General features: G+C 39.7%; 1 long non-coding RNA gene across 1 annotated transcript; it reads right to left on the reverse strand.

The window, feature by feature from the left end:
• Positions 1-2997: 2997 nt before the first annotated feature.
• On the reverse strand, positions 2998-4663 carry LOC132653530 (uncharacterized). Its single transcript, XR_009591261.1, has 3 exons — positions 4540-4663; positions 3770-4107; positions 2998-3191 (listed from the first exon to the last, which is right to left on the reverse strand). It is a non-coding gene; the product is annotated as an uncharacterized LOC132653530 (long non-coding RNA).
• Positions 4664-23047: the final 18384 nt, after the last annotated feature.

Below are 23047 nucleotides of genomic sequence, written 5' to 3' on the forward strand. Positions count from 1 at the left end.
GAGACAGTATTACTTTAAAAAGATAAGCCTATCACTGTTTCATGAGCGCCCCTTTAAAGCTTGGCTTGAACCAAGTGTCCATTCATCTTAGGATAACATTTGGCCTTGGTCTTGCTTACATAGTGGAGTATGTCCCTGTGTATCCATCAACCTCTTCACCTCCCATTATTTCAAGTTACCCTGCATTCTGATTCTCTTCTAGATTCCAGAAAATCACAGCAGCATGCCTTCTTCTACACTACAAGTCTGATCTCCATGGACATGGAAGGGGCTAAGTTCCTTGTTCTCTCTAAGCCTCAGCAACACCAGAAGGCTAGAGAATGTCCAGTTTTCTGAGATTTTAACTGACAGCAATTTGTAACTCACTTCTGTTACTGAGTGACATGTTGGAAGAAGTCAGAAGTTGGAGCTGAATTGCAAACTTGGGTCTAACTGTCACGATAAAGGTCATATTAATGCCATTTGAGTTCTCCACAGAGCCTTGAAACATACAACTGATACTCAGCATCCCATAGCAATCAATAGGATAGAAATATTCACTTCCTTTCTTCCTTTCATTCCTGAATCCAAAATGGAGCATGTAACAGAATCTGGTCTGTTGTCTACAGTAGGAGCCACTCATTTTCAGGAGACATCTGGAGAGAAGCCAATAGAGCAGCCATTTTAGCCATGATCATAGCTCTTGATTGGAACTGCTTACCAAGTCCATCTTCTACCCAGACCTACATGCTAAGCCCACTCATGGTAAACATCCAGTAACACCAGGAAGGTCTCAATTAGTATGTGGGCCTACAAACAGACAGTAAATGTAAAGGTAAGAACAACTTAAGAATGTCTAAGTGTAGATGATGAGTCAGAGAGGAGAAGCCATGTAGAGGGGAAGGAAGAAAGCACATGTGCAAAGCAAAAGGATTAAAAGCCTAACAGTGGCTCCAGGCTTGCACTGGAAGGCATGAGGAAGTGTTGATATGAGACTGAATAGAGGGAGCAAGTTCTGAGTGGGGTCCCAGGACATAGCACATCTCTTTTTAAGCCTCATGGAACTTCACTCAGGAGGGGGGAAGGACTGTAAGAGATAGAGGTCTTGGAAGATTGCTGTACAATAATATCTTCTGGACCTGACAGGGTCAGTGCCTTCATGTACTCATGATAGTTGTGCTCACCAGTAGAAGCCCTGAACATCAATCCACACAACAGTGGAACACAGAGAGGAAAAGGGCTCAGGGCTTCCACACCTTAGTGGAGGAGCCATTGGCAGCTGAAGGCCGCTGCAGGACAGATTCAGTTTTCTTCAACGGTGTTGCCTGTAATAGGTTGGTCCTATACCCTAGGCTGATGTTCTATATCCCCATATATACACGAGAAACTAAAGGGACTCTGTGTGTTGAGCAGGAGGAGGAGAAGAAAAATGAGTAAGAAGAGGACAGGGAGGTGGAGAAGGACCAGGACTGTGATGATGTTGATGAATAAAAAGGGTGAGAGTGAGTGGGAAAAGGAGGAGGAGCAATAATGAATTTGAGGGGAAGGTGTTGGGAAAGTAAAGAATTGGGCTGGGCCTTGGATGGGAGAGATCATACTTAAAAGAACCATATTCATACACATATGCTACAAAGATGAACATATCCTTTTTAAGAAGACTTAATTCAATATGTAACAGCCTGTCACCTTTTGAGCTCTTATTCATTATCCCCAAAGTAAAATATGTTTAATCTATTTCAAAATGATCCACAGTCTCTCCCAAGCCTCCCACATAGAGATTGAAATTGAAACTCTCACCCATCGGGACTCAATGTATCCTGATATGCACAATTCTGAAGGACTCTCTACTTATGAACTGTGATAGCAGAGAAGCAATGTATTTCCAGAGCACATCCGTGTAACAGATGAAGGATAAGTGTGTCCATTCAAAATGGGAGACATTGCAGAAAAATATATGCTCATGCCCCAGACATGTCAAGATCTCAAACTTCTGCTGTAAATCTGCTAACTACCAGGTGAGCAAATACATGAAGGGTGTGCAAGCAAAGAGATGGCTCCAGTCTTCAGAGCTGTGGTGCAGTGGCTATGGCCTTGGCCATAAGCACCTTGTTGATTGATGTCACAGGCAGCTCAGTTGCCGTTTGCTCACACTCCAGATCGCTCTACTCTTTGCACAAGGATTGACTATATCCCGGACTAAGAGCCTGTCAGTGATGTTGGTCTGCAGTATCACTGAAGGGTCCTGGTCCCTGCATTTCATCCATGATACTGTAATGAGATTTAGACTTAACATATTAACATTATATACATTTTGACCATGGAGATTTAATTTTAGAGAAAAGAAAGACAGATGAGTTTGAAGGTAAGTGCGTTCCTGTGGCCCATGTGGAAATAAACCTCGTCATCCACAGGGCTGTGATGTTTTTACTTCTGAACAATTCTTTCTGCACCTGGAGGATTTACCCAGTGGGATACTCATTAGATACTGGAGTGAGCTGTCTGAGCATCAGGATTTGCATTTTGCTGACTCCCTTTCTTGCCATTACAGCTGATCCTCTGGCATGTTTTCCCACACATGGCTTTGTTCAGCACAATCTCTTTGCATATGTTGTAGATACTCCATGTAGCACACTTAGGGACATTGAATGTTAAAGGAACATATCCCATGAGCAAGATAGTTGAACAAGTGAAAGGCTTTGCTCCTGGTACAGGTTGGACTGGGGGCACCAGTGAAGCAAGAATTTGCTATGCTCTTTTGGAACCCTGGTTCTCTGACATTTTCTAGCTTGCCAGTTTGAAAACACTAGGAAGAGTGTCAGGAGGAGATTTAGGGTTAGTAGTGTGCACAGTGAGTGGCCAAATTCCAGGGCTTCCTCTTGAGTGATGGGTCTCCGGCCAGAGGTTAGAAAGTGTTTCTGAATACTCCTCACACAAGAAGGTCACTTCCTTTAACTGTGAAAGGGTTGATTTCAGGAATCCCACTCAGTCCTCATATTTGGCAGAATAAAGAGTCAATACTTAATGATGCAAACTGTAGTCTTTTATTGGAAAGAAGGTATTTTAATAAATGTTGGGTTTAGTAATCTCAAAAACAAACATGGAGAAGTGAGTGAAATCCACAAACTGTCTCTGGGGCCTCATGGGAGTCTCCATCCTGAAGATAGCATAGGCTTCATTCAGATTATGCAACTCCTTGGGAGCGGTCAGGTAACCTGTAACATGTAACAGTGTCAGGTAAAGGGTAAGGGAGACACCTATATTTCCATGGTTCTTATTACTGCCATTCATGGCTATGTTCCAAGTCTAGTGGGTTACAAGCAGGGACTTCTCTTTTTTTATGCTCATCTCTTTCTGTTACTGAGAGGGAAATGGAAGCCGGACCCATTGTCTTTGGAAGAGATAAACGCATCATAGCAAAGATGTGTGGACATGGGAGGAGAATAATGTTATAACACTGTTCCATGCTAAGCCTGAATTTGACTTAAGCTAAGCAACATTCTAAGACATGACAAGCTTGATGAGTATGCTTGTAGAGGGGGTACATAGTGAGATTGGTTTCTGGTTGGCTTCTATGAGGGAAATAGATTAAAAACACACCAAGGGTAGGAATATCAGGACAGGGTCACAACCAGTTACTATTGTCTGCTCTGCCAGGAGCTTTCCTCTGCTCTCTTCCCCAAAGACAATGCACCTCAGCTCCCCTGGTGTGCAGGGGAATCAAAATGGTCCAGGAAATGTGCAACTTCTAAACACTGGGGTAGGTATGCCCTCCACCTGGGTAAATTCTTACCATTACTTTTGTCCACTTGTCAGTTGGTTCATAGCCACATTATTTAGCTACTTCTTGTGCAAGCCGTTGCTTTTCCTTTCTCCTTAGATAAGACCGCTCTATTTCTGAGTCACTCTTCCCGTCACCATCACCACCGTCACCACCACTCTGTTTTTTCTTCCTTTCCTCATAGACTGTCTCCTTGAACATTCTGCTTGATTTTTTAAAGGAGGAACCCCCTGACTTGTCACTTGAGCTGTTATCGTCCTGGAAAGAACTTGATCCCCCGCCTTCCCCCGATGAAATAACTTCAGAGGCTTCACTAGAAGAACTCTCTTCAGACTCTTGTGAGAATTTTTCTGTTGAGAGAAAAGCATGGCTCATTCCCCATGTCCATCTTTCCCTGTATTCTGGAAGGGTTTGTGCATCTGGACACTGCCAAGAGCCTGTGCTGCAGCTCTGCTTATGGACCTGTGTTTGAGTGAACTCTGTTGCTGCTGTCTATAAAGCCATTGACCCTGTAGTCTAGCTTGAAATCAAAATGATCTGCTTGTCAAATGGCCTTCACAACTGACAGTTAGGCTTTTTGTGTTACCTGATGTCCAACATTCCCCTGCAGTTTGCTTCTCTTGTTACAGATACCTGCACAAGGCTAATGGTTAAGTCTCAGAGATTCAGTTTCCATTAGGAGTAGAAGCCCTGAGACAGCCTTGTGCAGACTCCAGGTGGACCCTCCCTCTTGAGAATGTTGTCCTCAAATACCTTTTGCACAGAACAAAACTGCCACTCACCACGGGGTCTCCTCGCTGCTGTTTCTGTCACCAGAACGAGGAGCAATGTAAGGAGGAAGAAGCTGGTGGGATTCATCTTGCCAGGATGGGCCTTGGCTGAGTGCTGAGCTGAGCTTCTCCTTTATATATCTCATGACTGATTTTTCCAGCAGATATGAAGGGCATTGGCCTTCCTTATCTCTATCATCCTTTCTCTCTCTGCTCAGTAGGAGTCTTGATACTGTTCCCTGAACCTCTTCTAGGATGTTGTTATCAGACGATTCTCAGAAATATTCCCTTTTACTTTGAGAACAAAACACAGTGACTTCTCTACTTCCTGATCCTATTTCATTTCAGATTGAGGAAGAGGCTTCAGGCTGCAAAAGTCTTCAGGGCCTTCACTTTCCATCATGGAACTCTGTCCAAGACACCATCACTGAAATTCTTCACCATGGATAAAATTCTGAAGTTCTGCTTATTCCATAGTAACCTTCATATGACAGCAAGTCTTCATGGAGGAGGCTTTTAGACCAGACTCAGCTGGCCTCTTTGGAGTAATGTGGTTGAGGAGCACAGTGTCTTCAGCAATAGGGACTTTCCTTTGTTTAATCTCTTGGAGGCAACCAAGAGCAATACTGATAGCTTGTATTGCTTAGTGTGTCTCTTGGACTCCTCTGACCCACAACTTGAAAGTCAATTTCTTGTGGCTGGTGTTGGAATTTTTGCTATTCCCTGGCCCTTGAAAGTATTATTGTCAGTCCATGTAGCATATCCTCAGTTATACTATATATGTCTAATACACATACACTTCCATGTCATTTTAGATTAAAAAAAAAAACATCTAATATTGTGTGTGTCTTTCAAGTATCTCAGTGTTATATTTTTTCTTCCTTCCATGTTTTCTAGTATTGAACTCACTTCCTAGTCATAGTCTCCCGTTGTAATTTTCACTTTTATCCCTTTTCTTGTTTCAGTCCTCACTCTAATACTCCTTCACATTGACCTTCTTTGCTTTCTTTGTTTCTAAGGCTGCTGGAGGTTATTTACTCTCATCAGAATATTCAGTGCTGGAAACCACAGGCAAGACAGGTTATGTAGTATGTGCCTTTTGAGTTCTGGGTTAGGACCCACTCAATATAGTAGTGTTTTTAGTTCTATCTATTTATGTACAACTTTTATGTTTTCATATACTTTTACTGCTGACTAATGTTGTGTAGTTCATATGACCTACATTTTCATTGTCCATTTGCCAGTTTAAGGAAATTTTATACCTCTAATTGCCTACATCACAGAATCAGAATGAGCATAAATCAATGCCAACATTTTGAAAATTATGCCAGGTGTGGTGGCACAAGCCTTTAATCCTAGCACTCAGAAGACAGAAGCAGGCAGACCTCTGTGAATCTGAGACCAGCCTTGACTTCACAGTAGGTTCCGGGCCAGGCAAGAGTATATAAAGTGCGTTTTTTTGTTTGTTTGTTTGTTTTTTGTTTTTTTAAGTACAAACAAAGATAAATCAGTCCCAAACCTACATTATGGCATGAAATAATAAAAATCAGAGCAGAACTAATTAAATAGAAATCAGTAAAAATTTTATATATCTAAAACCTGGTTCTTTGAAGAGGTAAACAAGATTGACAGATACCTATAGCCCAACTAACCCAAGGTAAGAAAGAGAGGACCCAAGCTTAGAACCATTACAATATACACCAAAGACATTTAGAATATTACAAGGAAGTAAAACCTATGATTTGTTAAGGTGGAAGTCTTTACAAAAATGGATGAATTCCTGGATTCATTCAAATCTCCATAAATAACGAAGTAGCCAACAATGCCAATAAGCCATAACAGATAAAGAAATTGAAATCCTAGTCGATCAAGGAACGCTGAGGGTGAACTGGTTAGCAGAGGCTGGGACAGTCGACACGAGGAAAGGCTGTTCATGGGGCTAAAGCTGTTGAAAGAATGAAGTATCTGTTCCCTTGTGCGGCTGCACAGTAATGGGCAGTGATGCGTTCTGTATTTCAAACAATTAGAAAGGGAATCTTGTTAAGAGGGAAAATGTTAGGAGACATTTCTTGCCTGATTTAAACGTACATATGAGGCATTTGGTCATAGCACCCGGAAGTCTATTTTATGTATTGATGTAGCAGTTAAAAAAAAATTAACTTCATTTTTATGAACAAGTAAAAGGAAACATTCTAAAGTCATAGACATAAAATTGTAACTAAGGAAAAGCTTTCTTCACAATTAAGAATGTGACCATAGCAGACAGGCTGCAGCCATTTTCTCCCTTTTTCCAGATGCAGTAGATGCAGCATGAACCACGCAGTGAGCAAATATCAGATCCAGTGTTAGTCATTCACACCTTTGCTTTTCCATTTTCTCTCTGATAAGGACTTTCCAGAAACTTCGTTGTCATTTATTTACTGGACTCACTTTTGGTGTGAATACTCTGTATGTTCTTATTGAACTCATCCTCTCTAAGACTGATGTGCTTCCCAGGCATTTCCAGTGGAAAGTTATACATGTAATCCTTTCAAATATTTGTTTGAAAATTTGTGCTTTCCTTATGGTTTGGATGATGCTGATGCTGCTGATGTTTTCCTGGATATAAAACTTGAAGCAGTTATTTCTCTTTAAAAAAAAAAAAAAAAAAAAAAAGAAATTGAAATCATACTGAAAAGTCTTCTAGCTAAAAATAAGAAGCCCAGAACCAGGTAGATTCCCAGCAGATTCCTACCAGACATTCAAAGATGATCTGCAGCCAGTTCTTTTAAAACTTATTTAAGCAATCAATTATTCGATAAATTAATAAAAGAAATAAAGAAAAGAAGATAAACAGGAGTGCTGGAGCCTGCTGGCAGAGTTGAACAGTTCTTGAATGGGGAGTGAGGATTGAAAGAAAGAAAGAAAAAAACCCAAGACACTACACATGGTATTTATTTAAAAGGGCTTCCAGGAGAAACTAGGCACTCGGTTTTTTCCCCAGGCCCTTTTTATAGTCAGAGCAAAGCACCTTGAGAGCATGAAGTTCATGGAGAATTCAAACTTGTTTACCTCAACCACATGTCTGTGTGATCTTCACACAAACAAAAGGAAGTGAACTTGGCAAAAACATCCTGTCTATTCTTTTCTCCAGATGAAAGCCAGGGTCAAAACATGTTTTTCATGGTGAGCTCAATAATAAAGCATCCCAACAGACAAATGGCTCTCCCCAGGTCTCTCTTTTTAATAATTTAAATATTGACCGTATCTTAAGAGCTATGGAGCAGAAGAGTGTGACTGTCTTAGTTGTCTCTCTTGAAAGGTATATTCTTATCCATCATTGGTACATGAATTCCATCATTCATGCCCTGTCTTAGGGAATACTTATATATTACTGGTGGAAACACAAACATGTATATCTATGTAAATCCATGCGGCAGTTCCTCAAGAAGATGCAAATTATTCAACCTTAACATCAAGCTGTACCACTCTTGGGCATATACTTAAAGGACATTCCATTCCTACCACAGAGACACTTGCTGAACAATGGTAATTGCTGCTTTATTCTTAATAATCAGAACCTAGAAATAGCTGAGACGCCCTTCAACTTATAACTGAGAAATAAATAAAGAAAATGCACATTTGCACCATTACCCAGCCACTTAAACACTGATAGAATGAAGTTTACAGAAAAATGGATGGAACTAGAGAAATTATCAGTAGTGAGGTATCTCAAACCCAGAAAAACAAATATGTTACATATTTGTGTATATGTGGATATTAGCTGGTAAGTCAATGATAACGAAGCTACTATCCATAGTACTTCAGAATGTAGGTGTAGAGTAAAGGACTAGAGTGTACAGAGAGATTCATTAGGAAATGAAAATAGTTATAGATAGATGGGAGTGCTTGAATGGGAGGATCAATTGTGAAGGATCATGAGGAGAAATACAAGGAGAGACATATAAAATTAAGAGACATTTGAGAGGTAGTATGGAATCCTAATACAGTAGAAGCTTCTTAAAGTGTATGTCTGAGTATATGTGCGTGCCTGTGTGTGTGTGTAAGTGATCTAAATAAAATTACCAAATAATGGGAGAGACAGAGTCCCAACTGGCCACTTTTAATCACCAAATGAAACCTTCTAGTACCAGGATCGTTTTACATTTATTTGTGCTGGTGGACAAAGGGGGCCCATAGAAATCCCCAAATAACCCTGACTGTTGCCATGACAATAGGTAGCTCTCTCTACAAAATGACAGAAAAGCCCACTGCTGAAGACAACACCTAAATGGGGAAGTCAAGCTCGTATGTACAAAGAGCCTTCACTGCTATGTTCTAGCATACTTGGTACAGGGATGTATACTGCATGCTGTCAAGAGAAAACACAAACACAAAGCCAGACAAACCCTTTGATCTACAATGGTGCCCTGCCTGTAAGATATGCAAGGGCAGTGGTTTCAACCTTTCTAATGCGGCAACACTTTAATATAGTTCCTCATGTTGTGGTGACCCTTAACCATAAAATTATTTTTGTTGCTGTTAGTGCTTAGGCAGCCTGCTTCTGGGATGACTACCAACCTATGATGTCATCAGCCATTGCTGGCCATGTAGCCATGCCTGGCAGGCATAGTTACATTGCGCCTTAAAACAACTTACCTGCCACTTTGGCTCCCCCTTGGCTCTTGCTTGCCCCCTCCTTTCTTGCCCTCTCCCCTTTTTTTGTCATGGCGGCCCCACTCTTCTCCTTATCATGTCGTGTTCTCTCCTTCTCTCTCTTCATCTTCATCTACTAAACCTCTTTCATATAAAATCTGCTGGGAGCATCATCATTGTTTTATTGGTCCTAACATTGGTGTGTTGGCCAGGAAGAACTCTCCTGGCATCACATGGTCTGGTCACACCAGGACCCCCTTCCACCCTCAGGCCCGTAATGCCTGCAGCAAATTTCTCTCAACAGCTCTGTCTTTACTGCTGTCTGCAACTTCTTGGACTTGGCTTCCTTTCAGATGGTCCAAGCTCCATGTACATGGCATACACTCTACCAAAACCAGATTGGGGAAACTACAACACTGCCACCTCAGACAAAGACACAGCCTGCTTCTAGGTAAGCAATGACTGAGGACCCTGTGCACATACAGATGGCTTTAAATTGTACCTCTGCTTAGGCCCCATGAGCAAGATTTTAAATGATTTACATCTTCTTGAGGTACTGCCACATAGATTTACATATTTGTTGTACATGTTTGTGTTTCCACCAGTAATATATAAGTATTCTGCTTGCTCCACAGCCTCCACAGCATGAGCTGTCACTTATGTTGTTGATCATAGTCATTCTGACAGGTGTAAAATGAAATTTGCATTTCCCTGATGGCTAAGGATGTTGAATACTTCTCAGCCATTTGAGTGTCCTCTATTGAAAATTCTGTTTAGATTTGTTCTCTATTTTTTGATTGGATTTTTTGGTTTTCTTGCTATCTTCTTTTTTGAGTACTTTATTTCTTAAAGAGCTATGGTTCAAAATAGAGCATTCTCAAAATAAACATAGCTAAGAAACATCTCAAAAGTGTTTAACATCATTATCAATTAGGAAATGCAAATTAAAACTATTTTGAGATTTTTATCTTAGCCCAGTCTGAATGGTAAAGATAAAAACAAAAACAAAACAAAAAAAAACAAAAACAAAACCAAAAAACAAAAAACAAAACAAAACAAAACAAAACAAAAACCAACTGAAAACCTAACCACCCCCACTTGCACTCCAGCCAGTCTCTTGCTTTCCAACAGAACCCATCCTAACTGCAACCACACACAGACCTCTTCTGTATAACTTCAGGCCATCACATTTGGTACCAGACTTCCCACATCCTCCTCTGTGATCTAATTGGGAGAGTTACCCTGACATCTCCCATCAATGTTTTTTCTTCAACCAGCAAGATCTAGACTGCATCCCAGAACTGGTACACCACCTTAGTTTTGCCTTCCCTGCCTGCACAGCAAAGGAGCTCTGAGTCTGACTAATACAAAAAGGGAGAAGAATTCCAAGTCAATGGTATAGACCAGATCTTAACAATACCATAGAAAGATTTCTTCTCAAATTAAGGAAAGACACACCCAGACAGATATAAAAACAAAACAAAACAAAAAATAACTACAATAAAACACAAGAACATCAAATAGAATACACCAGTAAACAGAATTTCCATTACATAGAATAGCTAAAACACTATATAAACATAACAAAGAAAGCATATTGAAAGCTGGAAGAGCAAAACTGTAAGTTACATATAAAGAAAAACCCATCAGACTAACAGTTGACTTCTCAATGGAAACTTTGAAAGCCAGAAGATCCTGAAACAATGCATTCCAAGTCCTAAACAACTGTGGTGGCCAACCTAGACTGATATACCCAGCAAAACTGTCTGCCATAGTTAAAAGAGAAAGAACTTTCCATGACATGAGCAGTCTAAAATTTTTATATTCAATTAAAAAAATTCTGAAGAAAATACAGGAAGTATTCTTTCAGGCAGAAGAGAGGAATGTGCATAACAGAGAGACTGTGGAAAGAAATACAAAACCATAATTATTAAAACACAGAGTGCCATTGAGAATAACAATCAACACTACAATGACCACAATTAACACACACATTTCAATGACAACACATTTCAATTCTTCAATCTAAGACAAGACCGATGGAATGAATCATACAAAATGAATGAAACAAAACCCACCTATCTGTTGCCTACAAGAAACACATCTTGTTTTGAAAGAGAGCCACCCTTTTGGATGGGTGAAAATACTCTAATCAAATGGGACCAAAAGGCAAGTAGGCATCACTATACTTTTATATGGGAAAATAGACTTCAAACAGAAACTAATTAGAGGAGAGAAAGAGGGACACATCAATCCAATAAAAAACATACAAACAACAAAAACAGTTAACAAAAACATCACTATCCTAAACCAATATCATCAAAACTTTAGGGCATCCAATTTCAGGAAAAAAAAATACTGATTTAAAGACACAGATTGACATCAATCCATTAAAGAGGGTCAATCCAATACCCCACATTCTTCATTAGACACGTCATCTGGAAAAAAAACAGAGAAATATCAGAATTAATTTACATCAAACATCAAATGGATTTAACAGATATCCACAGAATATTCTATCCAAATCCCAAAGAATATACATCCTACTCAGCAGCACATGAACCTTTTCTGAAATAGAGCACATCTGAGTACATAAAACAAATCTTTATGAATTATAAAATATTGAAATCACTCCTTGTATTCTATCTGACAGAAATGCAGTAAAACTTAACGACAGCAAGCAACTCTCTAGTAAATGCACTATCTCATGGAGTGCAAGGAACAAGTTGCTGAAAGATGAATGTATCAAAGAAGAAAATCAACTTCCTGGAATTACTTGAAAATGAAAACACAACACAATAAAACTTCTGGGACACACTGAATACAGTCCTGTAAGAAAATTTTATAGCTCTACTTGCCTACATTAAAGAGTCAGAAGGAGCACAAATCAATGACTCACAATTTAGAAAAAAAAAAAAAAACAACAACTCTCAGGTGTGATGGCACAGGCTTTTAATCCTAGCACTCAGAAGGTAGAGGCAGGCAGACCTCTGTGAATCTGAGAACAGCCTGGACTACACAGTAAGTTCCAGGCCAGGCAAGAGTCTACAAAGAGCCCTGTCTTAAAAAATACAAGTGAAAACAAAGATAAATCAAATCCAACCCCAGATGATGGTACGAAATAATAAAAATCAGAGAAGAAATTCATTAAATAGAATACAGAAATCAGTTAAAAGAAATCAACATATCTAAAAGCTGGTTCTTTGAGGAGGTAAACAAGATTGACAGATCCCTAAAGCCCAACTAACCAAAGAAAAGAAAGAGGAGACCCAAGCATGGAACCATTACAGCGCACACAAAAGAAATTTAGAATATTACAAGGAAATATGTTTAAAACCTGTGCTCTGTTGAGCTAGAAAACTTTTTAAAAAATGGATGATTTTCTGGATTCATCCAAATCCCCCAAATTAAAGATGTTGCCAACAATGTAAATAAGGCACAACAGGTGAGGAAATTGAAATCATAGTGAAAATCCTTCCAGCTAATAATAAGAAGTCCAGAACCAGGTAGACCCCTAGAAGAATCCTACCAGACAGTCCAAGAAGATCTTTGAAGAACAGCCAGTTCTTTTTAAACTTATTTAATCCATCAATTAATCAGTAAACTAATAAAAGAAAGAAAAGTAGATAAACAGGAGTCCTCCCAACCTCCTTCTATGAAATCGCTATCACTGTAATAGCCAAACCAGGGAAAGACAAAAGAAACAAAAAGATAACTAGAGGACAGTATCCCTGGTGAACACAGACTAAAAAAATAAAAAAATAAAAAATAAAAAAAATGCTCAAAAAAACACTTGGTGATTTGTAAGTACAGAGAGAGCTAAAGAATATCCACCATGACCAAGTTGCTTTTATCCCTGAAATGTAGGAATGATTCAACATATGAAAGTCAACCAAATCAATGGACTTAAATCCCAATATCATCTTAGCAGATCCGTGAAAAGCCTTTAATAAATCCAACATCCTTTTGTGGTAAAAGTGGCAGAGAATACAATGCTAGAAAGAACAAGCCTCAACACAATAAAAGCTTTCTATGAGGAGTCCACAGCCAACATCACCTAACTGGAGAAAAGCTTGAAGCCGTCACTGTAAGTCAGGAACAAGACACAGAGACCCACTACCTCCTCTTCTGTTCAATAATGTGCTTGAAGCACTAGCTGGATCAATAAGTCAAGAGGAGGAAGGCAGAGCAATACAAGCAGGAGAAGAACTCCAGCTCTCCCTGTTTGCAGATGACATACTATATATTAGAGATCCCCAAAACTCTGGTAGACTTTTTTTCAAATGCAAAAAAAAAAAAAAAAAAAAAACCCTGAGACCTGACATGCATTTTTAATCTTGCACAAAATATCCAACATCAAATGGATCAAAGACCTGAACGGAAACCGCTGGAAGGAAACACAGACAAGTACCAAACTGATGCAGGTGTCGGGAAGGACTTCCTGAGTCGGTTCCATTTGCCCAAGGATTAAGGCCAACAATTGACCGGTGGGACGTGACAAAACTAGAAAAGCTTATGCACAGCTTTGGGCAAAGAGTGAGCCCAGAGGATGGGAGGGAATTGTTGCCAGCTAATCATCTGACAGAGGTTTAATATCCAGAGTGAAAAAAGAACTCAAGCCAGGCGTGGTGGTGTGCATCTGCAATCCCAGCACTCGGGAGGCAGAGACAGGCCGATCTCTGAGTTCGAGGCCAGCCTCTTCTACAAAGCTAGTCCATGACAGCCAAGGCTACACAGAGAAACCCTGTCTCAAAAAAACAAAAACCAAACCAAACCAAACCAAAAGTGCTCAAAAGACAAGGAGTCAAATCACAACCAACCAATTAAGGGCTGGATGATGGGTCTGTAATTAAGAGCACTGGCTGTTCTTTCTGAGGATCCAAGTGCAGTTCCTGGCACCCACATGGCAGCTCACAGCTGTGTGTAACTCCTGTCTCAGGTGACCCAGGGCTGTCCCCTGACCTCTGTGGATACCACACATGCATATGGTGTACAAATTTACATGTATGCCAAACCCTCATATGTGTAAAGTTAATAAGCTTAAAAAACAGGACTCATTTGTAATTGAACTTCAGACCTGAATGGAGTTCTCAAAAGAAGAGAAAATAATGGCTAAGAAAGACCTGAAATAGGCTCAGTATTTCTGACCAAAGCCACCCACTTTTCCTACCTTCCAATTCCTTCATTAGCCTGTGCACCTGTCCTTCCCGTGTGCTTCTTGTTAATTCCCTGAGTCCACTTAGGGCTGCTGGGATGTGCCTGGCTGTAGGACCATCTGCTGGAGTACATGGCCTCTCTGCAAACACATCCCAGAAGGAAACTGACTCCCACCCACCAGCTGACACCAGCTGCTCAGGGTTCCTCAGTTAGTGGTGGAACTTCATGAGGCCTTCCTGGTCCGTGTCAGGACATTATCTGAATTGATCTTCTGTATGAATTGATCAGAGGGTCACAGCTGCTGTGGGTTCACGTGCCCAACAACCCTGCCATGTGCAGACAATACTGCTTCACTGTAGATGTCTACTACCTCTGTCTCTTAAAATCTTTCCACTCCTCTCTAAATACCCCCGAGCCTTATGGCAGCAGTGTGATATAAAACCAACTGATCTTGAAGGGCAGAAAGAACAAGAAAATGAGGATTGAGAGATGTAATTTCTCCCATTGCTTTATGTCAATGGTACAGGCCCTTTGAGGGAGATGTCTTCTCAGTGTCACGTCCAGATCAGAGACACACCTGGTTGGTCCCCATGCTCTCATACTATCAGGTCCAGATCCCTTCTATCATTAAATTACAAGGACTGACTTCATCAGGTTGTTGACATAGTTTCCATAATCCTATGTCATGCCTAGTCTTTTGTCAATATTACATCCCACTATTTCCTGGCAATCATTATAACTTGAAGAGATAGAATTACTTTAAAGCGATAAGCCTATCATTGTTTCATGAGTGCCCCTGGGAAGCTTGGCTTTGAACCAAGTGTCCATTGGTCTTCAGATCCCATCTGGCCTTGGTCTTGCTTACCTAGGGGAGCATGTCCCTTCATCTCCATCAAGTTCTTCACCTCCCATTACTTTAAAGTACCCTGTGTTCTGATTCTCTTCTAGATTCCAGAAAATCACAGCAGCATGCCATCTTTCAGACCACAGTTCTGATCTCCATGGTCATGGAAGGGGCTATGTTCTTTGCTCTCTCTAAGCCTCAGCAACACCAGAAGGCTAGAGTATGTCCAGTTTTCTGAGATTTTATCTGACATCTTAGCAGTTCATAACTCACCTCCGACAACTGAATAATGTTGGGGAAGAAGTGATAAGCTGAGGCAGAATTATGATTTTAGGCCTAACATATCATGACATAAAGGTCACATAATATGCCATTTGAGTTTCTCACAGTTTCCCAGTGGCCTGAAATGTGTAGCTGAGTTCCAGCATTCCCTGGCAATAGTATAGAGATCTTCACTTCCTCTTTCCCTTTCATTCATGCATCTGACAAGGAGCAACAGGGTCTGGCCCATTGTCTGTGGCAGGAACCGCCCTGCTTATTTCTGGCTCCATAGACCTCCACCTGATTCACGGTCACCACCCTCCGCTGGCACCAACACTACTTCTATTTTCTACCCAGACCTTTACGCCAAGGCTGCTGATGGTAAACATCCAGTAGAGGTAGGAGGTAAAATCAGGCACTCAGTGTTCTCAAGCTTTTGACATAGCCTCCACCCGCATCGCAAAGCTTTTCATCTAGTTTAGAAGGGGAACTTGATTATACTGGGAATCGTGCCACCGCGTGAAAGATATGGAATGAACTCCCAGACAAGCAGATGAAGGCTTTCTCTCATCACAGAGCGTTCTCTGCGGCACTGGGTAATCTAGTATCATGATGAACAACTAAGTTCTTGGTTAGGTCACATTTAATGGCAGATCTGACCGCACTCTCTTGTCTGTGGACCTCCAGTTTCCCCAGGGCCATGCATTGAAGATGCTTTCTCTTCCCCAGCTTATATTTTGGCATCTTTGGCCAATGTTAAGTAGCTGAGGCTATGGGTACTTTGTCTGAGTCCTCAGTTTTGTTTCATTGGTCTCCATCTCTGTTTGGGGGGGCCAGTATTACACCGTTTTTATTACCATGACTCTGTAATATGGCTTCAGATCTGAAATTGTAATCCCTCTAGCATTGTTTTTTTTGTTTGTTTGTTTGTTTTGTTTTTTGGTTCAGGGTTTTTTTTTCTATCTGGGGCCTTTGTAGTTTCATATTAATTTTAGGGTAGTTAACCATTTTTGGACATTTCCTGGCAGAATTTTGGGGATCTCTAGTGTATAGTATCATGTGTTCTGCCAATAGGGAAAGTTTGTATACTTTTGACTTCCTTTCCCTTGCATTATTGCTCCAGCTAGCATTTCAAGCACAGTATTTTAGTTTGCCAAACTCTTGATAGTTTTGGCTTTCAAGCTTTCTCAAATCCTTTTTTCTCACTGTTTCTGGATGACTCCTTCCTTTCAGCATGACGACACCACATCTGCGGCTTATTCTCCACCAGATACCCATTTCCTTTTCATGCCATGGCTCTCATCTTGATCAGTACATTAACTTTCTACACTGAGATGCTTTTTACAAATTTTCTTGAGTTCTGTTGTTTCAATATCATGTGGTTAGTTTTGCATTTCTGGGTTTTTTGTTGGGTTTATTTTGATTTTCCCCACAATCTTAATCTCCTTTTTGCTAACTGCGTCTTTGGTACAAAGGACTGGACAAAGAGGTTTGTTGACCTATAAGTTAGGCCAGAACTGTCCTATCTTTTTTATTATTAAGCTCAGTAAGAACCTTCTCTTGGCACGTGGAAAGTCCCGAGATCCCGAGGCACTGTGCTCAGTTGTGCCTCTCTCAGCCTAATCTCCAAAGCCTTCATGAGGGAAATGGAAAAGGATTAGATAGACTCCTCGGGATACCGTGGAGCACTCCTATCTTGGATTTGACTATCTGGTATTTTTTTTTTCTATGTTCTTTCTTCAGCACAGTACAAAAGAAATGGGTTTCACTGTGACATTCCCTTACCTACACTTCATGAGCTTGGCTCACACTCACCCTCCCACTACCTTATCTTGTTCTCTCTTTCTCCTCTCACCAGTTGCCTTCTTTCACCCTATTGTCCCTATTCTAGGTATACATGCACACACATACACACACGTGCACACAGAAGATTTTTCATGCAAGAGAAAGCATGTATCTATCTTTATGATTCTGGCTTATTTCATTTAACACAGTGATATTCACTTCAGTTCTCTCTCTCTCATGCACACACACACACAATATATAACTTTATTCTCTTTCTGATTGAATAAAACTGAATTACATAGTATCAAACATTTGTTGATGGACTTCTCAGATGATTCCACATTTTTGCTATTGTGGATAGTGCTGCCACTTCACCAATGTGCATATATCTCTGTGGTAGGTACCCTGCACCGTCCCCACACTTTTCCCAAAAGATGTAGGTTATTAAGTGAAAATCTCAGTGCTAAGCATGGGAATTCCCATTATGAGTTATTGACCACAGTAGCATTCAGTTTTCCCCTAGCTTTATGGCTCAGGTTCTTGGCCATATAGCAGTGTTGGGAATGGATGCATCTCATGGAGTGGGCTTTAAATACAATCACATAGTGGGTGGTTTACTCCCTCAACTTTTGTGCCACAGTTGTATAAGCATATTATACAGGCAGGTCACCACGGTAGCCCGAAGGGTTTGTAGCTCAGTCAGTATTCACCCTTATCCTCTGGGAGCATGCAGGGTATCTTCCAGGACCATAAATTGGATGGAGTCAGTGAAGGCTTTAGGCAGGCAATAGCTTGACTTCTCTGTGTTCAATGGGATATGTGGGGCTTGTCCTCAGCAACAGGACCTTACCATCCATTTGTGGAGAGCAACCAGTTACCTTGACAATAGCCTGGATTGCTTGGAGGAGGGTGTTTCATGAGGCCCCTTTGACCAACAATTCAATTAGATTCAATCCATTCCCAGCACTGGACATTTCACTAGGTGGTGTGAGATGTCTATTAGGGCGTTGTCTCTCCTGTTACATGGTGATTCCATTGAGATTTCTTTCATGTATGTATACATTTTAAGAAGTTTCTACTGTATTAGGTTTTCATATGACCCCTCAAATGAACCCCTTAAGTTTTAGCTGTCTTTTCCTGTATTTCTTCCCTTATTCTCCTCCTCCCTCCCTCTTAACTTTTAGTCTTCCCATTCCAGTGTCTCTGCTCCCCATCCATCCGTACTGTATTTTCTATTTCCCTTCCTCAGAAGATCTGTCCCTTTCCGTGAATACCTTACTCTGTACTAAACTGCCATGGTGATACTGATTGTGGCTTACTTATTCAAGACTTAACACCTAACATCCACATATAAATGAATATACCTAATGGGAGGGGTTACCTCACTCAGGATAATTGTTTGTCCAGTTCCATCTACTTACATGCAATTTTCATGATTTGATTTTTAAAAAAATTACATTACGTAAATGTACCACTTTTTCTTTATCTGTTGATGGTCACCTAGGCTGTTCCCATTTTCTGGCTATTATGAATAGAGCAGCAAAAAACATGGTGGAGCAATTGTCTCTATACTGGAATGTACAGTCCTTTGGGAATATTCCCAAAACAGACATATGGATGTGAGGTAGATATATTCCAAGCTTTCTGAGGAATTAGCTCATTGATTTCCATAGTGGCTGTACAAGTGTGCACTCACACCAGCAATGGATGAGTGTTCCCCTTAACCCACATCCTTATTATCATTTGTTTTATTAGTCTTGGCTATTCTGACTGGTGTAAAATGAAATCTCAGAGTTATTTGATTTGCATTTCCCTGATGACTACGGATACTGAACATTACTTTAAGTGCTTCTCAGCTACTTGTGTTTCATCTTTTGAGAATTCTCTGTTTAGGCCTGTACCCCATTTGTAAATTGATGTATAGTTGGTAAAACTTTTTTCCTATTTTGTAGGCTGCTCTTTTGTCTGAATGATGATGTCCTTTGCCACACAGAAGCTCTTTAGTTCCACAAGGTCCCATTTATTAATTGTTGGGCTTAGTGCCTGTTATATTGGCATCTTGTTCAGAAAGTCTTCTTTTGTGCCAATCTGTTCAAGACTATTCTCCACGTTTTCTCCTATCAGATCCAGTGTATCTGGCCTTACGTTGAGGCCCTTGATCTTTTTGCAGTTGAATTTTGTGAAGGGTGATATATGGATCAATTTGCATTCTTCCCCCAGCACCATTTGTTATTGCTGTCTCTTTTTTCAGTGTGTGTTTTGGTTTCTTTATCAAAAATCACATGTCTGGAAGGTATGTGTACTTATATCTGAGTTTTCAGTTTGGTTCCATTAACCAATGTGTCCATTTTTATGCCAATACCATGATATTTTTATTACTATAAATCTGAAGTACAGCTTGAAATTGGGGGTGATGATTTTTCTAGCAGATCTTTCAATATTCAGGATTATTTCAGTTAATATAGAGGTTTTTTTTGTGTTTCCACATGAAGCATAAGATTGTCATTTCAATTTTTGTGAAGAATTAATTGCCTTGGAATTTTGATGGGAATTGCACTGAGTCTGTTGATCGCCGTTCATAGGATGGCCATTTCTACTATATTAATTCCACTGATCCATGATCATAGGAAATATTCTTATTCTATGATATCTTATTCTATTTCTTCAACATTTTACAGTTTTTATTATGAAAGTCTTTCACTTGCTTGGTTGGAGTTACCCCCAAATATTTTTTGAAGCTATTGTGAAAGATACTGTTTCCTTGATTTTTTTTTCCTCAGTCTATTTGTCGTTTTGTATATAGAAAGGGTACTGGTTTTTATGTATTAGTTTTGTATCCTGCTACATTTCTGAAAGTTTTTATCAGCTATGGATTTTTTTGGGTGGAATTCTTAGGTTCATTTATTTATGTATTATCTGCATATAAAGATACACTTACTCCTTTCTATTTGTATCTCCTTGATCTTCTTCAGTTGTCTTATTGCTCTAGCTACGATTTCATACTACATGAGTAGGTATGGAGAGAGTGGGGAACCTCTTGCTCCTAATTTAGTAGAAATGCTATGATCTCTTTCTCTTTCAGGTTGATGTTGGTAGCGGTAAATCATGTTTATTATGTTGAAATGTATCCCTTATATCCTACTCTCTCCAGAACTTTTATCATGAAGGGGTGTTAGGTTGTGTCAAAGGTCTTTTCTGCATGTAATGAAATGATCATGTAGTTTTGTCTTTCATTCTGTTTATATAATTTATGACATTATCCATTTACATATGTTAAACCATCCCTGCATCTCCTGGATGAAACCTAATTGATCATGAAAGGGTTAGACTTACTTTGTAACCTATATGTCTTCTAAAGCGTATAGTTTTGAGTTTTAGGTCCAGGTTAAGCTAAAGCCTCTTAGTACCTTTCCAGAGAGTAAAGGAATATGACCCTATCTGTGAGGACAGATATAAAAAAAGGGCAAGCAAGCAATGACCTTCATTCAGCAAAAGGAGGACCAGACCCTTGTTCTTGAGATAGCGTTTCTTAGCAACAAACCTAGACTTCTTCTGATTAGCTTTTGACCTCCAGCCAAGAGCCCACAGCCCTAATTTTCAAGGATGAGCTAACCACCCCCACCTTCAATTGCAGCTGCATCCACACTTTGCAGGACTGGCCAAGCTTGAGCACCTAAGACTAACCAATTATCTTACTTTATAGCTTCCTCATCCAATCCTAAATTGCCAAAACTGCAACTTCAAATTTCCCACAATTTTTCTTTTAAAAACCTAAAGGCCTTTGTCTCCTGGTGCCACTCTTTGCTGACCAGCAGGGGTGACCCCGTTGTACAATGGTTAATAAACCTCTTGCTTTTGCAACGAGTCTTGGTCTGGGGGAGTTTCTGGGAAGGGCACGATTGAACTCCTGAGCTGTGAGACCCCAGGTCTTACAATCAAAGTGAATAATCTTTTTTGTTGTGTTCTTGGATTTGGTTTGCATATATTTTATTGAGAAATTTTGCATCTGTGTTCATAAGGGAACTTGGTCTGCAATTCTCTTTGTTTGTTTGCCCTTATGTGTTTTGAGGCCAGGATAACTGTGTTCTCATAAAAAGATTATAAAAACATTTCTTCTGTTTCATTTTTCAAATGAATTTGAGGCATATTGGTGTTACTTCTTCTTCAAAAGTCTGTCAGAATTCTGCTGTAAATCCATCTTGCTGTAGGCTTTTTTTTTTTCTAGGAGACTTTAATTACTATGTCTATTTTACTAGGGGTTAAAAGTCTGTTTAAGTTGCTTATCTGATCTTGATTTAACTTTGATATATGGTGTATATCAAGATAGTTATTCTTTTTATTTTGTTTTGTCTTGTTTCCAGTTTGGTTATATATAAATCTTGATAATATGTTCCTATGATTCTCTGAACTTTCTCAGTGTTCATTGTGATAGTCCCCTTTTCATTCTAATTTTATTAATTTGTATCTTCACTTTCTATCTTAATTGAGCTAAGGGTTTGTTTTTTTTTTTAAATCAATCTTATTGGTTTCTTTGTATTGTTTGTTTCTTGGGGTTTTTTGTTTGTTCTATTTTATTAATTCTAGCCCTGAGTTTGAATATTTCATGCCATCTGTTCTTTTTGGATGGTGTTTCTTCTTTTTGTGCTAGAAGTTTCAGGTGTTGAGATCTCTCTGAGGTTTTTCTTATTTGGGTTTTGTTTTTGTTTTGTTGTTGTTGTTGTTGTTTTGGCACTTAGTGCTATGAACTTCCCTCTTAGAGCCACCTTCATTTGTGTTCCGTTGGTTTGGGTACGTTCTGTTTTTATATTAATTCAGTTACAGAAAGTATTTCAGTTCTTTCTAATTTGTCTTTTTAAAATATTTACTTATGTTTTTATTATGCATACAATATTCTGTCTGCATGTACGCCTGCACACCAGAAGAGGGCACCAGATCTCATTATAGATGATTGTGAACCCCTATGTGCTTGCTGGGAATTGAACTCGGGACCTTCTGAAAGAGCAGCCAGTGCTCTTAACCTCTGAGCCATCTCTCCAGCCCCCCTAATTCTTGTCTTGAGCAATGTTTTTTTTTTAATTCAGTAGTGACCTGATAAGTTTCCATGAGTTTGTACACTTTATGTTGTTTCTGTTGTTGGTATCCAATTTTAATCCGTCGTGGTCAGATAGGATGCAGAATGTTATTTCAATTTCTTGTTCAGTTGAGACTTGCTTTGTGTCCAAGTATGTAGTCAATTTTGATTGCTGCTGCGAAGACTGTATATTCTTTTATGTTTGGGCAAAATATTCTGTAAATACCTGCTAGGTCCATTTGGTTTATTTAATTTAGTTGTTAATCTCTCCCCACCTTCATGGGTACAGCTGCTTTCCATGGAGGATTCCTGCCTTAGACAACAGGGTCTGGAGGAAGATAATTTCATTTCTTGTTTCATTTTTGTCTGAATCACCTGTCTACTATGAGAGTCAGGTATGACACCACTGGCTATGACTGTGTAATATCAATATGCTATTTAACTGTATTGGTGTTTCTTTTATGAACTTGGGTACCGTTGTGTTTGGTGCATAAATTTTAGAATTGCAGTATCCTCTTGATGGATATTTCCATTGAGGACTGTGTAGTGTCCTTCCCTATCGCTTCTGATTAGTGTTGGAATGAAGTCTGTTTTGTCAGATATAAAAATGGCTAGATCAATTTGTTTCTTCGGTCCATTTGTTTGTAATATCTTCTTCTGTCCTTTTACCCTGAGGTGATATCCATACTTGATGGTAAGGCATCCTTCTTGGATGCATGAGAAAAATGGATTGTTGGGGATATAAACACCTTTTTGTTTTGGTTCCA

The sequence above is a fragment of the Meriones unguiculatus genome, chromosome 4, assembly GCF_030254825.1.
Source record: "Meriones unguiculatus strain TT.TT164.6M chromosome 4, Bangor_MerUng_6.1, whole genome shotgun sequence".
Lineage (NCBI taxonomy): Eukaryota > Metazoa > Chordata > Mammalia > Rodentia > Muridae > Meriones > Meriones unguiculatus.